This window comes from Pseudophryne corroboree, chromosome 4 (genome assembly GCF_028390025.1).
Source record: "Pseudophryne corroboree isolate aPseCor3 chromosome 4, aPseCor3.hap2, whole genome shotgun sequence".
NCBI lineage: Eukaryota > Metazoa > Chordata > Amphibia > Anura > Myobatrachidae > Pseudophryne > Pseudophryne corroboree.
Genome location: NC_086447.1, coordinates 123788779 through 123810011, shown reverse-complemented (window position 1 = coordinate 123810011; position 21233 = coordinate 123788779). Strand labels below are relative to the sequence as shown.

The following is a 21233-nucleotide window of genomic DNA, read 5'->3' as shown; positions in this document are numbered from 1 at the left end:
AGATAAGTGGCAGGTGATAACGCACCAGCCAATCAGCTCCAATATGTAAATTTACAGTTAGGAGCTGATTGGCTGGTGCATTATCACCTTGCACTTATCACTGCTTTATCACTTCTCCTGGCGTAATACATCTGCCCCAATGTGTGTACTTGTCATGCTGTTGTGCTGACTCTTCCTACCAGTGCAATACCTCACCTACTGGTGTGATCTCCACCTCCTGCGACAGGATACTTCTGCAGGCGCTGTGACTGCCTACCATGCTGCATTGGCCTTGCTTACTACCATTGTGGCTAATGATAACAATTTGCTAACCCCCAATTTGTGTTGGGCCCCGCTTATAGCTGACTTACTCCAACCTACATGAGGCCACTTTTCATATACAGTATTTCCAGGGCCACGTTAAGTTCCCAATCCTCCCCTGTCTGGCATGGAACCAACATGAATGATAAATCAAAGTAAATGTACCAGGAGAGTATTGACAAGCCTTTAGAAAGTTATTGGAAGATGGAAACCCTTTTTAACATCTTATACAGTGAATTTCTTACCCTGTTTCCAAGACAAAGATATTTTCAATTATTAATTTAACTTGTTAATTAAGTGAAAGGGAGACATGATATTTTTCGGGAGATGTATCAAGCTGCGGAGAGAGATAAAGTTGGATATTTGCCCAACGCAAATGATGCTTCTAACTACAGGTATCATTTCATGTACTGTGCTGGATAAGTGACAGAAGATGATTGGGTGCTTTGGACATCTCCACTTTATCTCTCTCCAAGGCTTGATACACCTCCCCAAGAGTGCTGTATATGTCTCGCTGCTATACAGCAGGCCAGTAGCACCAGCAGGACAGTAGAGTAACAGTCATATCAGTAATAATTTGCTGACCCTGTGAAATTAGCATGCAATAAAGAACAGAGACTCAGTCTATGAATACATAAAACATTTCTTATGCTAAAATATTAAAAGTTTATTATGAAGAATATTTAACATCTCCGAAAACAGTCGGTTTTGGAGGCTGCCCACAAATATTAAACAGGCCCTGAATGTATAGGCCAGTACTCACTGGCAGATGTGGGGAGAGATGTGTGCTGAGCGAACCGCTCCGCACACATCTCTCCCCCCACTCAGCACAGTGCGATGTGTGCTGAGCGTGCGGGGGGTGGCAGCTCCTTTCACCCAGCGGGTGAAGTGAGCGACCCGCTAGATTGGCCTGCATGCAGGCCAATCTAGCACCAGCGATAGCGATGCGCGGGGCTGCGCATCGCTATCGCTGTAGGGGGTACACACGGAGAGATCACTGCTTAAAATCTAAGCAATCTAGTCAGATTGCTTAGATTTTAAGCAGCGATCGCTCCGTGAGTACCCCCCTTATGTATTATTGATATTGGAGATATCTGTTGCATTCCTCCTATTGTGATCAGCCACCAAAAGTTTCTACGGCAGATGGTAAACTGCAAAACTCACCAAGCTCCAGAATGCAAAGCATTTCTGAGCTTGGCTTGGCAGCTAGTGCCATTTCTAAATGGCGTTTTGTAGGTCGTGGGCTACTTTATGCAATTCTTCCCAGGAGAAGGATCCTTGGGATCCCTCTGCAGTACTGTCTGCTCTCACATACAAAGTCTGACGAATACACATGTGAAATAACGCAGCCAGGGTCTAAACCCAGAAGTAAAGTGATTGCATTAGTGATTAATTTACTTCTTATACATTGCAGGGACGCGCATGAGATTGATTATGGCATTAAAGCAACACCTCTGGACTCACAAAGAGTCATCCTTCAGCACTCGTGAGACGAAAAACCCCCTTGGGGGGAAACCTCTGGGGAACCATGGCCTCAGGATCGCCCTTCCCTCTGGGCATTAAGAGGTGTGCTAATAGGGGGATCAGTATGATATCCAAGTGTACGGGATCCTGGTGGTTGTAATACAGATGCTGGCGCAAAAAAGAACAACAGGGGTAAGAAAGGGGTGTTTTCCCCTCTCCCCACCCCCTTAACCCTCTCTGTCCGCTGCCTAACACTAACCTCCCCCCTCTGTGCCTAACTCTAACCCTCTGGCGGAGGTGCCTAATCCTAACCTCCGTCCCCGCTGTCTAAACATAACCCTCCCTCCCCTGCAGCCTAACCACCCCCGGGGGTGCCTAACCCTAACCTATCCTACCCGCGGCATAACCCTAACCTCTCCCCACCCGCAGTCTAAATCTAACCCCCCTGGGAGCTATAGGTAATGGGAGGGGTACAATACTTACCTATACCTGCCTATGCTTGCCAAAGGTCAACTGTTGCATAGACTAAGAGGAAAAGATGAAAAAAACGTTGTTAGTGGATGAACAAGCCGAGAGACAAACTGCAAACAGTGGTGTGGTTGTGTAGAGAGAAAAATCTCTCTATGTAAATATGTTACTGTAACTATTAAGGACATGGAAAATGCCTAACATAAGGACAGTTACCCCAAAGGGCCTATTGTTTTTATACAATATACACATTGGGGGGATTTGTTCTTTCTTATAGTAATAATAAGAATTTACTTACCGATAATTCTATTTCTTGTAGTCCGTAGTGGATGCTGGGAACTCCGTAAGGACCATGGGGAATAGCGGCTCCGCAGGAGACTGGGCACAAAAGTAAAGCTTTAGGACTACCTGGTGTGCACTGGCTCCTCCCCCTATGACCCTCCTCCAAGCCTCAGTTAGGATACTGTGCCCGGACGAGCGTACACAATAAGGAAGGATTTATGAATCCCGGGTAAGACTCATACCAGCCACACCAATCACACCGTACAACCTGTGATCTGAACCCAGTTAACAGCATGACAACAGAGGAGCCTCTGGAAAGATGGCTCACAACAACAATAACCCGATTTAGTTAACAATAACTATGTACAAGTATTGCAGACAATCCGCACTTGGGATGGGCGCCCAGCATCCACTACGGACTACAAGAAATAGAATTATCGGTAAGTAAATTCTTATTTTCTCTGACGTCCTAGTGGATGCTGGGAACTCCGTAAAGACCATGGGGATTATACCAAAGCTCCCAAACGGGCGGGAGAGTGCGGATGACTCTGCAGCACCGAATGAGAGAACTCCAGGTCCTCCTCAGCCAGGGTATCAAATTTGTAGAATTTAGCAAACGTGTTTGCCCCTGACCAAGTAGCTGCTCGGCAAAGTTGTAAAGCCGAGACCCCTCGGGCAGCCGCCCAAGATGAGCCCACCTTCCTCGTGGAATGGGCTTTTACAGATTTTGGCTGTGGCAGGCCTGCCACAGAATGTGCAAGCTGAATTATACTACAAATCCAACGAGCAATAGTCTGCTTAGAAGCAGGAGCACCCAGCTTGTTGGGTGCATACAGGATAAACAGCGAGTCAGATTTTCTGACTCCAGCCGTCCTGGAAACATATATTTTCAGGGCCCTGACTACGTCCAGCAACTTGGAGTCCTCCAAGTCCCTAGTAGCCGCAGGTACCACAATAGGCTGGTTCAGGTGAAACGCTGAAACCACCTTAGGGAGAAATTGAGGACGAGTCCTCAATTCTGCCCTGACCGTATGAAAAATCAGGTAAGGGCTTTTACAGGATAAAGCCGCCAATTTGACACGCGCCTGGCCGAAGCCAAGGCCAACAGCATGACCACTTTCCATGTGAGATATTTCAAATCCACAGATTTAAGCGGTTCAAACCAATGTGATTTTAGGAACCCCAAAACTACATTGAGATCCCAAGGTGCCACTGGAGGCACAAAAGGAGGCTGTATATGCAGCACCCCCTTGACAAACGTCTGAACTTCAGGAACTGAAGCCAGTTCTTTCTGGAAGAAAATCGCCAGGGTCGAAATCTGAACCTTAATGGATCCTAATTTTAGGCCCATAGACACTCCTGTGTGCAGGAAATGCAGGAATCGACCCAGTTGAAATTCCTCTGTAGGGGCCTTCCTGGCCTCGCACCACGCAACATATTTACGCCAAATGCGGTGATAATGTTTTGCGGTTACATCCTTCCTGGCTTTGATCAGGGTAGGGATGACTTCATCCGGAATGCCTTTCCATTCAGGATCCGGCATTCAACCGCCATGCCGTCAAACGCAGCCGCGGTAAGTTTTGGAACAGACAGGGTCCTTGCTGGAGCAGGTCCCTTCTTAGAGGTAGAGGCCACGGGTCCTCTGTGAGCATCTCTTGAAGTTCCGGGTACCAAGTCCTTCTTGGCCAATCCGGAGCCACGAGTATAGTTCTTACTCCTCTCCGTCTTATAATTCTCAGTACCTTGGGTATGAGAGGCAGAGGAGGGAACACATACACTGACTGGTACACCCACGGTGTTACCAGAGCGTCCACAGCTATTGCCTGAGGGTCCCTTGACCTGGCGCAATACCTGTCCAGTTTTTTGTTGAGGCGGGACGCCATCATGTCCACCTTTGGTTTTTCCCAACGGTTCACAATCATGTGGAAGACTTCTGGGTGAAGTCCCCACTCTCCCGGGTGGAGGTCGTTCCTTCTGAGGAAGTCTGCTTCCCAGTTGTCCACTCCCGGAATGAACACTGCTGACAGTGCTTATCACATGATTTTCCGCCCAGCGAAGAATCCTTGCAGCTTCTGCCATTGCCCTCCTGCTTCTTGTGCCGCCCTGTCTGTTTACATGGGCGACTGCCGTGATGTTGTCTGACTGGATCAGCACCGGCTGACCTTGAAGCAGAGGTTTTTGCTAGGCTTAGAGCATTGTAAATGGCCCTTAGCTCCAGGATATTTATGTGAAGTGATGTCTCCAGGCTTGACCACAAGCCCTGGAAATTCCTTCCCTGTGTGACTGCTCCCCAGCCTCGCAGGCTGGCATCCGTGGTCACCAGGACCCAGTCCTGAATGCCGAATCTGCGGCCCTCTAGAAGATGAGCACTCTGCAACCACCACAGGAGAGACACCCTTGTCTTTGGTGACAGGGTTATCCGCTGATGCATCTGAAGATGCGATCCGGACCATTTGTCTAGCAGGTCCCACTGGAAAGTTCTTGCGTGGAATCTGCCGAATGGAATTGCTTCGTAGGAAGCCACCATTTTTTCCCAGGATCCTTGTGCATAGATGCACTGACACATGGCCTGGTTTTAGGAGGTTTCTGACTAGTTCGGATAACTCCCTGGCTTTCTCCTCCGGGAGAAACACCTTTTTCTGGACTGTGTCCAGGATCATTCCTAGGAATAGAAGACGTGTCGTCGGGATCAGCTGCGACTTTGGAATATTGAGAATCCAACCGTGCTGCCGCAACACTATTTGAGATAGTGCTACCCCGACTACCAACTGTTCCCTGGATCTTGCCCTTATCAGGAGATCGTCCAAGTAAGGGATAAATAAAACTCCCTTCCTTCGAAGGAGTATCATCATTTCGGCCATTACTTTGGTAAAGACCCGGGGTGCCGTGGACAAACCAAACGGCAGCGTCTGAAACTGATAGTGACAGTTCTGTACCACAAACCTTAGGTACCCTTGGTGAGAAGGGTAAATTGGGACATGGAGGTGTAAGCATCCTTGATGTCCAAAGACACCATATAATCCCCTTCTTCCAGGTTCGCAATCACCACTCTGAGTGACTCCATCTTGAATTTGAACCTTTGTATGTAAGTGTTCAAGGATTTCAGATTTAAAATAGGTCTCACCGAGCCGTCCCGCTTCGGTACCACAAACAGCGTGGAATAATACCCCTTTCCCTGTTGCAGGAGGGGTACCGTGATTATCACCTGCTGGGAATACAGCTTGTGAATGGCTTCCAATACCGCCTCCCTGTCGGAGGGAGACGTCGGTAAAGCAGACTTTAGGAAACGGCGAGGGGGAGACGTCTCGAATTCCAATTTGTACCCCTGAGATACCACCTGAAGGATCCAGGGGTCCACCTGTGAGTGAGCCCACTGCACGCTGAAATTCTTGAGACGGGCCCCCACCGTGCCTGAGTTCGCTAGTGAAGCCCCAGCGTCATGCTGAGGACTTGGCAGAAACGGAAGAGGGCTTCTGTTCCTGGGAACTGGCTGTTTGCTGCAGCCTTTTTCCTCTCCCTCTGCCACGGGGCAGAAATGAGGAGCCTTTTTCCCGCTTGCCCTTATGGGGCCGAAGGGACTGCGCCTGATAATACGGCGTCTTCTTATGTTGAGAGGCTACCTGGGGTAAAAATGTGGATTTCCCAGCAGTTGCCGTGGCCACCAGGTCTGATAGACCTACCCCAAATAACTCCTCCCCTTTATAAGGCAATACTTCCATATGCCTTTTGGAGTCAGCATCACCTGACCACTGCCTCGTCCATAACCCTCTTCTGGCAGAAATGGACAGCGCACTTACTCTTGATGCCAGTCGGCAAATATCCCTCTGTGCATCACGCATATATAGAAATGCATCTTTTAAATGCTCTATAGTCAGTAATATACTGTCCCTATCTAGGGTATCAATATTTTCAGTCAGGGAATCCGACCACGCCACCCCAGCACTGCACATCCAGGCTGAGGCGATTGCTGGTCGCAGTATAACACCCGTGTGAGTGTATATACATTTTAGGATATTCTCCTGCTTTCTGTCAGCAGGTTCCTTCTTGCTTCTGGCTCTGTAAGGGGGCCGGCGGCGCGGCTCTGGGACCGGACTCCGAGGCTGGGCCTGTGTTCGGTCCCTCTGGAGCTAATGGTGTCCAGTAGCCTAAGAAGCCCAAGCTGGCTGCAAGCAGGCAGGTTCGCTTCTTCTCCCCTTAGTCCCTCGATGCAGTGAGCCTGTTGCCAGCAGGTCTCACTGAAAATAAAAAACCTAAAACTAAACTTTTTCTAAGAAACTCAGGAGAGCCTCCTAGAATGCACCCTTCTCGGCCGGGCACAAAAATCTAACTGAGGCTTGGAGGAGGGTCATAGGGGGAGGAGCCAGTGCACACCAGGTAGTCCTAAAGCTTTACTTTTGTGCCCAGTCTCCTGCGGAGCCGCTATTCCCCATGGTCCTTACGGAGTTCCCAGCATCCACTAGGACGTCAGAGAAAAGTGGGTACCTTCAGAAAAGAAATTTGACCAGTAAATAATAAAACTATAAATTGCCAACATTTAGGGGTCAATCCAATTAGGTATCAGTTGCCGTTGCTGCGACACTGGCAACAGCACCAAAACTCGCACCCTTTGTTGCCAGATAGGGCTGCGGGCACTTCTGAGCAAGTTTGGGCTGCCAGAAAGTGCGGCTCTTGTAAGACAAACTCACACCTAATTAAATTGACACCTTGTTAAATTGCAATAAAATAGTAAAATATACTGGTGTAATTGTGGGCCCGATTCAGTTGTGGTTGTTAAGGCGATCGTTGCCGCTATCTTTTGCTATTCGCAATTGCATCGCAGTCCACCCTGAGTCTGAGCAGTCGTAGGCTGAGCAAGTCTCCTAGACACAGAGGGCTCTCCCGCAGCAACACAGGTCGCAATGGGTAATTTATGCACGTGCACGGAAAGGTGTTTGAACAGAACTGACACACCTGTGTAAAGTAAGCATACCTCCCAACTGTCCCAATTTTCGCTGGACAGTCCCCTTTTTTTTGCACTGTCCCGCTGTCCCACTCACAGGCCGCAGTGTCCCGTGGGGGGGGGGGGGGGGGGGAGGGGGCAGTTGGGAGGCTCCTGTCACTGCTGCTCTGATTAGCAGAGCAGCGGTGAATAGACGCTGTGGAGACAGAAGGAGAGGGAGCATGCCAGCAGCTCACAGAGCGCTGGGCATGCCCCCTCAGTGACTAAAACGGGGGTTGGCTCGTGGGCCCTCCAATGAAGCCACACCCCTTTTCCATAGGCCACACCTCCTTTTCGGGCGGCCGCGTGCAGATGTCCCTTCTTGCAGATGTCAGAAGTTGGGAGATATGCAGTTAGCCACCCCCGTTACCACCCCAAATGCCGACTTCCTGTCAATCACTTTGCAAAGGGATCCTCTATGTGAGATTGATCGCATCTGGGGCCTAATTCAGTGTGCGATCCAACCGCAAATTTTGAGAAAAAGATGCGGACCCATGCACAGCGCCCGTCCTGCGCATGCTCCCGCGTTTCCTGCGGGGGGGGGGGGGCGCAGAAAATGCGATCACCTCTGCCTGTCAATTAGGCAGAGGTGGTGGCGGAGGTGGGGGTGGCGGTCAATGCTCCGTTTCCACTGAGGAGATGGAGCGGTGCGGCCGAACGGGAAGGGGGGGGGGGTGGCGGTGTCGGGGGCATGATCAAGGCAGCTGCGTGATGTCTCATGCAGCCGCTGCCATCAAGAACATGGCAGCAGGACTCCTGTGGGCGCAGCTAAGCTGCATCGGCAGGAGCCATCCTTAGTTTCTTCTAACAAGCAGAAATTGCAATGCAACTGGGAGAGGTGGTGGTCAGCATGCTGGGCGGCCTTGCCCAGTGATTGGTGGCCCCCAGCATGCGGTCCAAAGGAATGCAAATTCTGCTAATTAGCAGAATTTGCAATCCTTACTGAATTAGGCCCTTTGTGCGCAGTGCAGCTAACACGTATGCGCAGTGAAAAAGCATTGAGCCACTTGCGTGCAACAGCAGCTTTGCGTCCGCATCTGATTCAGGACCCCTGTGCGGAAAGGAAAGGGACTCTAGGAAAAGGGCTATGTCACCTTTATTATATGCAAAGATAGGGAAACAGTCACTTGTTACAGCTCTATTTCTATTACGTCCTAGAGGATGCTGGGGTCCACATTAGTACCATGGGGTATAGACGGTTCACCAGGAACCATTGGCACTTTAAGAGTCTGAGAGTGTGGGCTGGCTCCTCCCTCTATGCCCCTCCTACCAGACTCAGTTTAGAAAATGTGCCCGGAGGAGCCGGTCGCAGCTAGGGGAGCTCTCCTGAGTTTCCTTAGTAAAAGTTGTTTTTTAGAGTTTATTGTTTTACAGGGAGACTGCTGGCAGCACCCTCCCTCCTGCAGCGAGGGACTTAGGGGGGGAGCCGTGTCCACCCTGCGGGGTCTGAACCACTGTCTCCGCTGACTGGACACTGAGCTCCAGAGGGGATAGATCACTCACCCCAGCAGCATGCTGCTACCCCCTTGCAGAGCTAAAGATTGTGGCGAGTGAGACACCGACCCCCCTAGCAAGCGGGGGGCCGGTGTGAAGATGGCGGCACCAGGGTAGGAGCGCAGTATTAACTGCGCTCCAGGAGGCTCAGCGGTACACTGTGCGGCGCTGTGAGGGGCGCCCTGAGCCAGTGCCTACACCCTACACTGGTCACACAGCCTGTCGGGGTCCCAGGATCTCAGCCAGCATTAAACCTCAGGCCAGTATAATCTTATGAAGAGTGGGAATACAGCGCCATTATGGGGGTGGAGCTTCTCCTCAGAGCAGACCCAGCAGCGTTCAGCGCCATTTTCTTGCCTGCACAGTGCTGTCCAGGAAGAAGCAAGTCTCTCCACAACAACTCCAGCTATCTCTCACACTACCAGGGAGTTGTAGAAGAAGGGGTGCTGCAAAACGACTGTGTAACCTATTAAGGTGCACAGTCAGCGCTGATAAGGGGTCTCCCTTTGTGTTAAAAGCGCTGTGTGGGGGTTGGCTCCAATCTCTGTGTCTCTCTTGCCATTCTTGGGGGGGGAACACTGTCTGCCCTCCCCTGTGTGTGTGTGTGGAGTGTCTGTGGTCTCCATTAAGCAATGTCCAGGGTCTCTGTGTCATATGCTGCAGAGGATATGTCCTCTCGGGATGATTCCATTCCATGTAATCAGGATAGCACTGGTTTAGCACAGATACCAGCAAGGGAACCTGAGTGTTTTTCCTCAGACTTCTAATAGAGCTGCACAACCTGAATTTGCACCTCAGGCTTTACAGGACTCTACGGCAGTCTGGCCTAGTTCTCTCGCTTCAGGGCCCTCCTCTGTATGTTCCCAAACACAGATTAGGCAGGTTGGCACGGGTACCGTTTCTGACACTGCGGACGTTGATGGGGATATGTTTGGGGGGACTGCATATCTTACACAAGTGCAGTTAATGATAGAGGCCTTTAGAGAGATGTTTAATATTTCTGATACAACGCCTGAGCAGGTTGAGGAGGCTCCCTTCACTGATAAGGGAACCTCGCTGATCTTCACTGCGTCAAAGGCTTTATATGCTATGTTTGAAAAAGCATGGGTTAATCCTGCGGGAAATTCCAGATCCCTAAGAGGATCCAGATGGTTTTTCCTTTCCCTGTGGAGGATAGAACTGAGTGGGAAACCCGACCGGCAGTGCAGCCGGCTGACCGTAAGATTAATAATACGCTCAGATTAGTGTGCACGGCTTCAGGGCCAATGTCAAGTCCCACTATTGCCAGTACATGCATTGCCAAGTCCTTAGTAAAGTGGTCAGGCACGTTACTTGAGATTTGGATAAAATGGACAAAAATGATGTTAAATTGTTTTTGCGTAACATTTAGGGTTCAGCAGGTTTTCTGGCTGAATCCATGAAGGACCTGGGTTCCATGTCTACAGGAATTTCTTTCATGTCTGTCTCAGCTCGGCGTGGACTGTGGCTACGTCAGTGGTCTGCCAACGCAGAATCCAGGAGAAGTGTGGAGACCTACCCTACACAGGTCAGGCTCTCTTTGGGGAAGCGCTAGATGCGTGGATCTCCACAGCTACAGCGGGTAAGTCACATTTTCTTCCCTCAGCTCACCTCAGAGAAGCCAGGCCATCTAATGCCTCCTTTCGGGGAGGTAGACACAAGTCCAGAAAACCTGCTGCTGCAGGTTCCCAGGAACACAAGCCTGCTTCAGGCGCACTAAAGTCCTCCGCATGACGGAGGACTGCACGCCCCGGTGGTGGGGCCGGTGGGAGCGCAGCTCAGACGTTTGTCATGTCTGGGTGTCGTCTGGCCTGGATCCCTGGGTGTAATATACGGTGTCCCAGGGATACAGGCAGCCAGGCCATTTAATGCCTCCTTTCGGGGAGGTAGACCCAAGTCCAGAAAAACTGCTGCTGCAGGTTCCCAGGAACACAAGCCTGCTTCAGGCGCACTAAAGTCCTCCGCATGACGGTGGACTGCACGCCTCGGTGGTGGGGCCGGTGGGAGCGCAGCTCAGACGTTTCAGTCATGTCTGGGTGTCGTCTGGCCTGGATCCCTGGGTGTAATATACGGTGTCCCAGGGATACAGGCTGGTATTTCTTTTCTCTCCTCACCGATTTTCAATTCAGGCCTGCCAGCTCTGCTGGCAGACAGGACTGTCCGGCAGTTCGTCCTCCAGACGTTGGTGGAGGCACAGGTTCTTGTGCCAGTACCACCTCATATGCAAAACAAAGGTTTCTATTTGAACCTTTTCATATACCGAAACTGGATGGTACGGTCAGACCCATTCTAAACTTTAAAAAAACCTTTTCTGAGGGAGTGCAAGTTCAAAATGGAGTCTCTAAGGGCGGTAATATTGGGAGAAGGGGTTTCCCTGGATATCAAGGATGCATAACCCTGTTATGAGCCACGGCTGTGGCTCATTCCTGTTTTGCATTTTGGTTATGTATTTTATGTTATACTTCTGTTTATGTTCCCCGTGGGTGTCATGGGGTGTTCGGAGCTCACCCTTAAGGAGAGGGTACTGTTATGAACCACAGGTAGTGGTTCATTCCTATTTTATGTTTATAGTTGTCTTGCAGGCCAGGATTTCCCGTTGCTCTGGTTTAAGAGGACTCTTGTTTGCTGCCGGTGGTGAGTCTGTGTAATTGCAGCTTGTTCCCATGTGTTCAGCCTCACCTGTCTGTTAATTGCACCTCTCAGTTGTGCAGCAGGGCAGCTGCACGACATAATTAATTAGGACTCTGTTATATTCTGGCTCAGTGCAATACACAGACGCTGGTGATAGTTCCAGAGTTCTTGAGTTCTGAGCTAGTTCCTGCCAGTTCCTGAGCTCCTGTCTAGCAGTGTCTGTCTAGCTGCTTCCAGTGTCGGTTCCAGTGTCTGGTCCCGTGTCCTGCCGTGGGGCATTCCTGTCCAGAGGTCCTGTGGCTTTGTCTGTGCCTGGTCGAGTGTCTGGCTTCTTGGTGTCCACCGGTCTGTCGTTTGGGATTCTGCCTGTCCTCCGGTTCTGAGAGTCTGTGTCTGCTACATTGGGGGTTCCTGTCCGTTTGCCAGTATTTGTACCGGTTCCGTGAGTAGCGGCTTTGCCGCGTCCGTCGGCCTAGGCCGCAGTATTCTTTGGTTATATTTGTTACTGGTGTTTTGCAGAGGGTTCTGCTTATGCTGTCACCGCCGGTACACAACAGTATTGTGTCGGCGTGTGGACAGCATTTCCTTTGTTGTTCTTTTCCTTTGGCGGCGTGCCGCACATATATTTTTAGTTTTAGGGTTGTTAGTAGCCCCTAGCCTTCTGTTTGCTTTAGTTAGAGGTCCCCTTGTTATTATCCTGTCTCGGTTCACGCCTTGTCTCACTCTAAGACCTGGGGGCATCGGAGTTGGGCAGACCTAATCCGCCCTTCAAACGCGGCTGCCGAGGGCCCAAGAAACCATAGTCACTCAGGCGTGAACTGACCACACGGGTGAAACAATGGAGGTAGGGTGCTAGGGGCTATTTCCACACCACACCTTATTTCAGCGTCACGTTCTGGTGTTCTGGACTCACTACGCAACATCTCCCTTGTTCTGAGCACCAGGAACCTAACAAACCCCACATTCCGTTTTGCCGCCGCGTCAAGCAATTCTCTGATTCGCTCTGTTGAAATGTCATTTACAGTTCCAGGACCTGCCATTCGGCCTCTCCACAGCTCCAGGGGTATTCACCAAGGTGATGGCAAGGATGATGGTTCTCCTCCGCACACAATGAGTGAACATGATTCTATATCTGGACGTTCTGCTGATAAAGGCATCATCCAAGGAGAAGCTGTTGCGTCCATGGCTCTCACGACCTATCTACTCAGAGTCCACGTTTGGATTCTGAACATTCCAAAATCACTTTGGAACCATCCAGGAGGTTGTCCTTTCTGGGATTGATCCCCGACATGGAAGTGTTGAGGGTGTTTCTTCCACGAGAAACAGCGTTGGTGACGCAAACATCAGCCCGGGATGTCCTGAAGACTGCCCGGGTATCGGTTCGTCACTGCAATTGCCTTCTGGGGAAGATGGTGGCCTCTTACGAGGCCCTCCAGTACGGAAGGTTTCATGCTAGGTTTTTCCTGCTGGATCTCCTGGACAAGTGGTCAGGATCTCATCTCCACATTCACCAGAGAATTCGTCTGTCGCCGAAGGCCAGGATTTCGCTCCTCTGGTGGTTATAATTACCTCACCTTCTGGAGGGCCGCAGGTTCAGGATTCAGGAATGGGTCTTTCTAACCACGGATGTGAGCCTTCGGGGCTGGGTAGCAGTCACTCAAAGAGTAACTTTCCAAAGACGGTGGTCAAGCCTGGAAGCCGGTCTGCCCATCAACATCCTGGAACTAAGAGCCATCTACAACGGTCTTCTTCAGGCGCCCTCTTCTAAGAAATCTAACCATTCAAGTGCAGTCGGACAACGTAACAACAGTGACTTACATAAACCGACAGGGCAGAATGAAGAGCAGAGCGGCAATATCAGAGGTGACAAGATTACTCCTCTGGAAAGAAAAACACACACTGGCACTGTCAGCCATCTTCATTCCGGGAGTAGACAACTGGGAAGCAGACTTCCTCAGCAGACACGATCTCCATCCAGGGGAGTGGGGTCTCCATCCGGAAGTGTTCAAGGAAATAACAGACCTTTGGGGATTACCCCAAATAGACATGATGGCCTCTGGTCTCAACAAGAAGCTTCGGCGTTATTGTTCCAGGTCGAGGGTCCCACAAGCAGAGGCGATGGACGCCCTGGTGTCTCCGTGGGTGTTCCAGTCAATGTACGTGTTTCCACCACTCCCACTCATCCCAAGAATCCTAAAGCTCATAAGGAGAACAAGGGTTCAAGTGATCCTCATTGCTCCAGACTGGCCGAGAAGGGCTTGGTACGTGGACCTTCTGAATCTACTGCAAGAAGAACTGAGGCCTCTTCCTCTTCGGGAGGACTTGCTGCAGCAGGGGCCGTTCGCCTATCAAGACTTACCGCGGCTACGTTTGATGGCATGGTAGTTGAGCGCCTGATACTTGCTCGGAAGGTCATTCCTGCCCTGATACAAGCTAGGAAAGGGGTAACGTCTAAACATTACCATCGTATTTGGAAGAAATATGTCTCTTGGAGTGAATCCAAGAAGTTTCCTATGGTGGAGTTTCAACTCGGACGTTTTCTCCTCTTCCTGCAAGCAGGTGTGGATATGGGCCTGAGGTTGGGATCTGTGAAGGTCCAGATTTCGTCCCTATCCATTTTCTTCCAGAAACAATTGGCTTCCCTCCCCAAGGTTCAGACATTTTTGAAGGGAGTTCTGCACATCCAACCTCCCTTTGTACCGCCTACGGCGCCTTGGGACCTTAACGTGGTGTTGCAGTTCCTCCAGTCGGATTGGTTTGAGCCTCTACAGGAGGTTGAGGACAAATTTCTTACATGGAAGGCGGTCACGTTGTTGGCCTTAGCTTCTGCTAGACGCGTGTCCGAATTGGGGGCTTTATCCTGTAAAAGCCCTTACTTGATCTTCCACGAAGATAGAGCTGAGCTCCGGACACGTCAGCAGTTTCTTCATAAGGTTGTGTCGGCATTTCATATCAACCAACCTATTGTGCTGCCAGTGGCTACTGACTCCTCAATTACATCAAAGTCCTTGGATGTTGTAATGGCTCTGAAGATGTATGTGATGAGGACTACTCGTCACAGAATGTAGGATGCTCTGTTTGTCCTGTATGATCCCTAGAAAATTGGGTGTCCTGCTTCTAAGCAGATGATCTCTCGCTGGATCAGGTTCACTATCCAGCGGGCTTATTCTATGGCTGGATTGCCGTGTCCAAAATCTATTAAGGCCCACTCTACTCGTAAGGTGGGTTCTTCCAGGGTGTCTCGGCGTTACAACTTTGCCGAACGGCAACTTGGTCTGGGTCGAACACGTTTACTAAGTTCTACAAGTTCGATACTTTGGCCTCTGATGATCTGAAGTTCAGTCAATCAGTTCTGCAGGAACCTCCGCGCTCTCCCTCCCATTCTGGGAGCTTTGTTACATCCCCATGGTACTAATGTGGACCTCAGCATCCTCTAGACGTAAGAGAAAATAGGATTTTGGTTACCTACCGGTAAATCCTTTTCTCGTAGTCCGTAGTCCGTAGAGGATGCTGGGCGCCCGCCCATCGCTTCGTTTTCCTGCAACCGTTATCTGGTTCAGTACAACTTTGTTTAGTTATGTACTGCATTGTTACTTGGTTTGTTGCTGAGTTTTTCAAGCTGGTTAGCTTGATGTGCCTTGTATGTGTGAGCTGGTATGAATCTCGCCACTATCTGTGTTAAATCCTTCTCTCAAAAATGTCCGTCTCCTCGGGCATAGTTTCTAGACTGAGTCTGGTCTGAGCGGCATAGAGGGATGAGCCAGCCCACACTCTCAAACTCTTGAAGTGCCAATGGCTCCTGGTGGACCCGTCTATACCCCATGGTACTAATGTGGACCCCAGCATCTTCTACGGACTACGAGAAAAGGATTTACCGGTAGGTAACCAAAATCCTATTTTTACATAATTTATACCATTTTGTTCCATTTTATCATTTGGTTTTTCTATGGGGGAGATGTATTAAACCCTGCAGAGTGATAAAGTGGAGAGAGATAAAGTACCAGCCAATCAGCTCCTAACTGCCATGTTACAGGCTGGGTTTGAAAAATGACAGATAGTAACTGATTGGTTGTTAGTTATTCTTTATCCACTTTATCACTCTTCCAGGCTTAGTATATCTGCCCCCAGTTCATTGATAAAATGGTCAGCCATTCCACTATCTCCAGAGGAGCGTATTATCCAGTTTTGACATTAGGGGAAACGACCAGAGAAAAGTAGGCTTCTCACTACTACTGTGGGCATCATGTGTATAAGGGACATTACTACTGTTGTATGCATATAAGGGGCACTACTGTGGGAATGTGTATAAGCAGCACTACTACTGAAAACATTATTTTTAAGGGGCATTGCTACCGTAAGCATTATGTGTATAATGGGCACTACTGTGTAGTGTAACATTACTAGGGGGCGCTACTGTGTGACGTAATGTGAAAAAGGGACACTATCTGGCATACTATGAATCAGGTGCACTACATGTGGTGTAATGTGAATAAGATTGTGCTATTGTGTGACGTCATTTGAATTGGGAGTACTATTGTGTGGCCATGCCCCTTCTTTGTGAGATCACACCCCATTTTCAGACAGCTCGCTGTCACTTTACAAAGTATGGGAGTGTTCAAATTTATAGTTTGCAAGGGGCGCTGAACACCCTAGCACCGCCCCTGCCCCCACACCATATGTATGTCCTATACTGAGCTGCCCCCTTCTGCATGTTTTGTATTGTCCACTGTCCCCACCATAGTCTCTGTTTTGTACTGTGCTCTCAATTCCCCCCACCACACACACACAATTACACAAGTATAGTAACTTACATCCTGCATGTTATCCTCCAGTCCTTACTGCCTCTGCGACCGCTCCCATTGTCTTCAACTGACACTTTGCAGATCTCTATGCTGGTTACCCGACACTCTGCAGATCTCTTTGCCAGAACTTTGTCAGATGATGATCTAAACAACCAGATTTTCGTGGTCAGACATACTATGTGCATAATTGTACTACTACATTTTGTTACATACTTCCAATTTTATTAATTTGCAATTGATCTATTTTATTGATTGTTTCATCCAAAACCAAGATCCTGCCTCATAGAGACCAAAGTTATCTGCTCCAGGTCTTATCTTCCCTAGTGATAGGACCATGTTAGTATCATACAATACCCACAGTGTGCAGATTACAGTCATAATGATAGAGCTACTGTAACTATCTTTTATATTAGAAATGACATTATGTGTATAAGGAGCACTACTACTGTGGGCTTTATGTGTATAAGGGGCACTACTGCTCTGGGCTTATGTGTAAGGGGCACTACTACAGTGGGCATTATGTGTATAAGGGGCACTACTACTGTGGCCATTATGTGTAAGGGACACTACTACTGTGGGCATTATGTGTAAGGGGCACTACTGTGGATAATATGCATAAGGGACACTACTATGGGCATTGTGTATAAAGCATTATATATAAAGGGCACTGCTGTGTGGCATTGGGTGTGTACAAGGGCCACTACTGCTGTGGACATTATGTGTATTGGGGCACTACTACTATGGGCATTATGTATATAAGGGACACTACTACTGTGGACATTATGCGTATAAGCGGCACTACTACTGTGGGCATTATGTGTATACGTGGCACTACTACTGTGTGCACCATGTGTATAAGGGGCATTACTACTGTTGATATTATGCATATAAGGAGCACTACTGTGTGCCCCTTATATGCACTACAGCGGGTGATCGGATCCGAACTGCTCATGCGTATGCACCACAATGTGCAGGCGCGACGGATGGCTGCAATGGGGATCAGTGTCCTGTAAAGGGATTGTGCAAAAGATCCATTCTCACAGGCGTTCGCAAGGAGATCGACAGGAAGAGGGCGTTTGTGGGTGGCAACTGACCATTTTCAGGGAGTATCCAGAAAAATGCAGGCGGGTGTCTGACGTCAAATCCGATCCCGATCAGCCTGATGTGATCGCAGCGGCTGAGTGAGTCCTGGGCTACGCAGAGACTGCGTAAAATCAGTTTGTGCAGCTCTGCTACACATACGATCACACACTTGCCCAGCGAAAACCCATTCCCCCTGTAGGCAGTGACTATCTGATTGCAGAACTGCAAAAATCGCTCCCTAGCGATCAGATCTGAATGACCCCCTATGTATATAACACATATCCTTAAGCGTGGTACTGGTTTAAGTACAGTAAAATGTCCATGAGTCAACCACTTTTCCAATTGTCCTTAAACCAAACGTACTTTAAAATGTATAAATTTTGCAATTTATCTATTTTATTTACTTTTCAGCCCAAAACAAGATCCTGCCTCAGAGACTTATCTGCATCCCCTGTATGTGTGCTTATCCTCCATACTGCCCTCTTTATTTCTGTAACACTACATTTTTATTCCTAAATATGGCATTCCTTCCTGAGCTTCTCCTAATGTGTCCTTGTACCTATATTCCCTGTTCTATCTTGTCTTGCCTTTCAGCTGTCTATACTGCACTCTGTCTTCCTTACCCCCTCCATCATACCCTGCTATGTAGGACTCACCTCCTCCTACCTGTCTTCCTGCATGGTAACTGGAAACGTCAGCAGCTGTAGATAGAATGTTACAGGATGAAGTATTGTGATGTCACAGGCTAGTGATGTCACAGGCTAGGTGTGTGATGTCATAGTAACCAGCAGCAAAGCTGCCAAGTTACAGCTATATTACATATACATTTTAGACATTTTATATATCAATTATAACTGGATTTACATGAATTTCTAGTCTTAAAAAAATGAGACTAGTGTAGAAAATTAAGTATAAGGCAATGTTGTACAGAGTGCCTCAATATATAGGTAAAGGGAAAATATAAGTAAAAGGAATTCCTGGACTAAATCACCACTTACTGTATATTATATAAGGATATAAAGCTCTTTATCTAACAGGCTGAATTAATCATTTTCCATTATATATATGTGTGTGTGTGTGTGTGTGTGTGTGTGTATGTATGTATGTATGTATGTATATATATACACACACACACACACACACACACACACACACACACACACACACACACACACACACACACACACACACACACACACACACACACACACACACATATACCTCCTAACTGTCCCGATTTTTGTGGGGCAGTTTCAGCAGGAAACATTTTGTGCGGAAAATAAAATCCAATTTTAATATTTATGATTTTTGGCTGAGAATGTGGCCAGCTGGGCTGGTGGTCATCATTATGTTGTCATGATGATGGGCCTATTTTTATATGTAGGCCTGGAGCTGTAGTCTCTTCTGTCCCATTGGTAATTTGGCCTAGGCTGCTACTATAACCCAGTCACTGTTACTATAATCCAGCCGCTGTTACCCTCTGGCTATAATCCAGTAACTGTAAAGAGGGCCACGCACCTACAGCCACGGGTGAATGACCGTTAGATTGTACAGGTGTGTAGGCTGTCCCAACTCATGTGCTATGATCGATAAACGGGTAAAAACGCTCTGCAACGCTCAGCCTCAGTCGGTCGAATCTTATGTGCCGTTTAATATTCATCCGACTGGACGGGCCCATATCGGAACAAAACTGCAGTGTGTACGCACGTTCGATCGATATGCTTGCCGTTATTGCAATAATACACCTTCAGCAGGGCCGCCCATATGGGTGTTTACTAGCTGCGTGCTCTCTCCTACAGCATTGCATGTAAACACTATGGGGGGCATTCTGACCCGATTGCTCGCTGCAGTTTTGCGCAGCGTTTGGATCGGAATTGCGCATGCGCCGGCGCCGCGGCAGAGGCGGTCACTGGGTGGGAGGGGCCTGGACGGCGGCGTTTATGGGGTGTTTAGGGGGCGCGGTCCGGCCAACGCAGGCATGGCCGGACCGTTGGGGGGCGGTCCGCGGCGGCTGCGTGACATCACACGCAGCCGCTGCAGGCCGGGGAGCGACGAGTAGCTCCCGGCCAGCACGCTAAAGCTGCGCTGGTCGGGAGCTACTCTTGAAGTGCAAAGGCATCGCCGCTGTGCGATGCCTTTGTACCCAGCGCATGCTCTGCCCAGCTCAGTAATTTATGTTCTGTACCCAGCGCATGCTCTGCGCAGGTCAGTAATATATGTTCTGTACCCAGCGCATGCTCTGCGCAGGTCAGTAATTTATGTTCTGTACCCAGTGCATGCTCTGCGCAGGTCAGTAATTTATGTTATGTACCCAGTGCATGCTCTGCGCAGGTCAGTAATTTATGTTCTGTACCCAGCGCATGCTCTGCGCAGGTCAGTAATTTATGTTCTGTACCCAGCGCATGCTCTGCGCAGGTCAGTAATTTATGGGGGTCATTCCGAGATGATTGTAGCTGTGCTAAATGTAGCACAGCTACGATCATTCACACTGACATGCGGGGGGATGCCCAGCACAGGGCTATCCCGCCCCACATGTCAGTGCCGTCCCCCGCAGATGTGCAACAGCATCGCACAGCGGCGATGCTTTTGCACTTCAAGAGTAGCTCCCGACCAGCGCAGCTTTAGCTTGCTGGCCGGGAGCTACTCGTCGCTCCCCGGCCCACAGCGGCTGCGTGTGACATCACGCAGCCGCTGAGGCCCGTCCCCTCTTCGGTCTGGCCATGCCTGCGTTGGCCGGACTGCGCCCACGAAACGGCGGCCAAACGCCGCCTCCCCCCGCCTGTTAATCAGGCAGAGGCGATCGTAGCGGCCTCATGCGCCGGCGCATGTGTAGTTCTGACCTGATCGCACCACTGTGATAAACGGCAGCGTGCGATCGGGTCAGAGTGACCCCCTATGTTCTGTACCCAGCGCATGCTCTGCGCAGGTCAGTAATTTATGTATCCTTTCTTGTCAGTAAATTTGCTGGTATCAAGTATAGCACTAGGAAGTGTAACTTAGCAGAATGATACAACTGGTTTATAGATAATGATTGCAGAAGATGACGCAATAATACATAGATATCAGCAATGTCCTGCTGGTGTGACAGCTATGAGGTATGAGCACATGTATGATTACAGCACTTTCTTAAAGTGAGTCTGAGAAGCAGCTGATGCATTGGGCTGAGTGTATGCAGCTCTGTGATTGGCTGCCTGGATCACCTCAGCCTCCTCCCTACTGCTGCTAAGTCACTAATAATCATTTCCAGCAGCAGCATGGGAGCAGGCAGCCACCTTCCCTGTGCATTGCCTTACACTGAGGGGGCCCACAGGGGCGCACACGCCCCATTCTCCACCTCTGCACCGGGACAGTCACCTATTATCAGGCACTAGGCTGCTGGATGGCATTCCTGGCTGGACGTGTACAGATTGCACCTTCTAAAGCGGCCGAGATGTGACGTGGGCCATAGCAGCGACTGCTGGATGTTGGAATACTCCCTAGTGCCCCCACACTAGTGTCTGTAGCTGGCCTGTGCCTTCTCGCTGCTGCAGCCTGGGAATATCAACCAGGGGGTTGCAGGGTGTCTTCCTAATTGGATCATTCATTGCAGCCCTGACAGCAGGACATCACCAGTGAGTATATATGCATGTGTAGCCATTGATGCGCTGTCAGTGTGCTGTATTGGTGTACTCATTGCCACATGTAATAATAAATAACTGCACACAATGAATGTA

At 49.4% G+C, this 21233-nt stretch overlaps 1 protein-coding gene across 6 annotated transcripts in view; it reads left to right on the top strand.

The window, feature by feature from the left end:
- The window catches only part of LPIN1 (lipin 1), a 374679-nt gene that overhangs the window by 169833 nt on the left and 183613 nt on the right, over positions 1-21233 (top strand). The window contains exon 1 of one of the 6 annotated variants that reach the window (XM_063915393.1): positions 20757-21131. The exons of the other annotated variants lie outside the window; for them this stretch is intronic. The gene's annotated coding sequence lies outside the window, so the exon portion shown is untranslated. Of the gene's footprint in view, positions 1-20756; positions 21132-21233 lie in introns of those variants that run through there. 6 annotated transcript variants of the gene reach the window in all.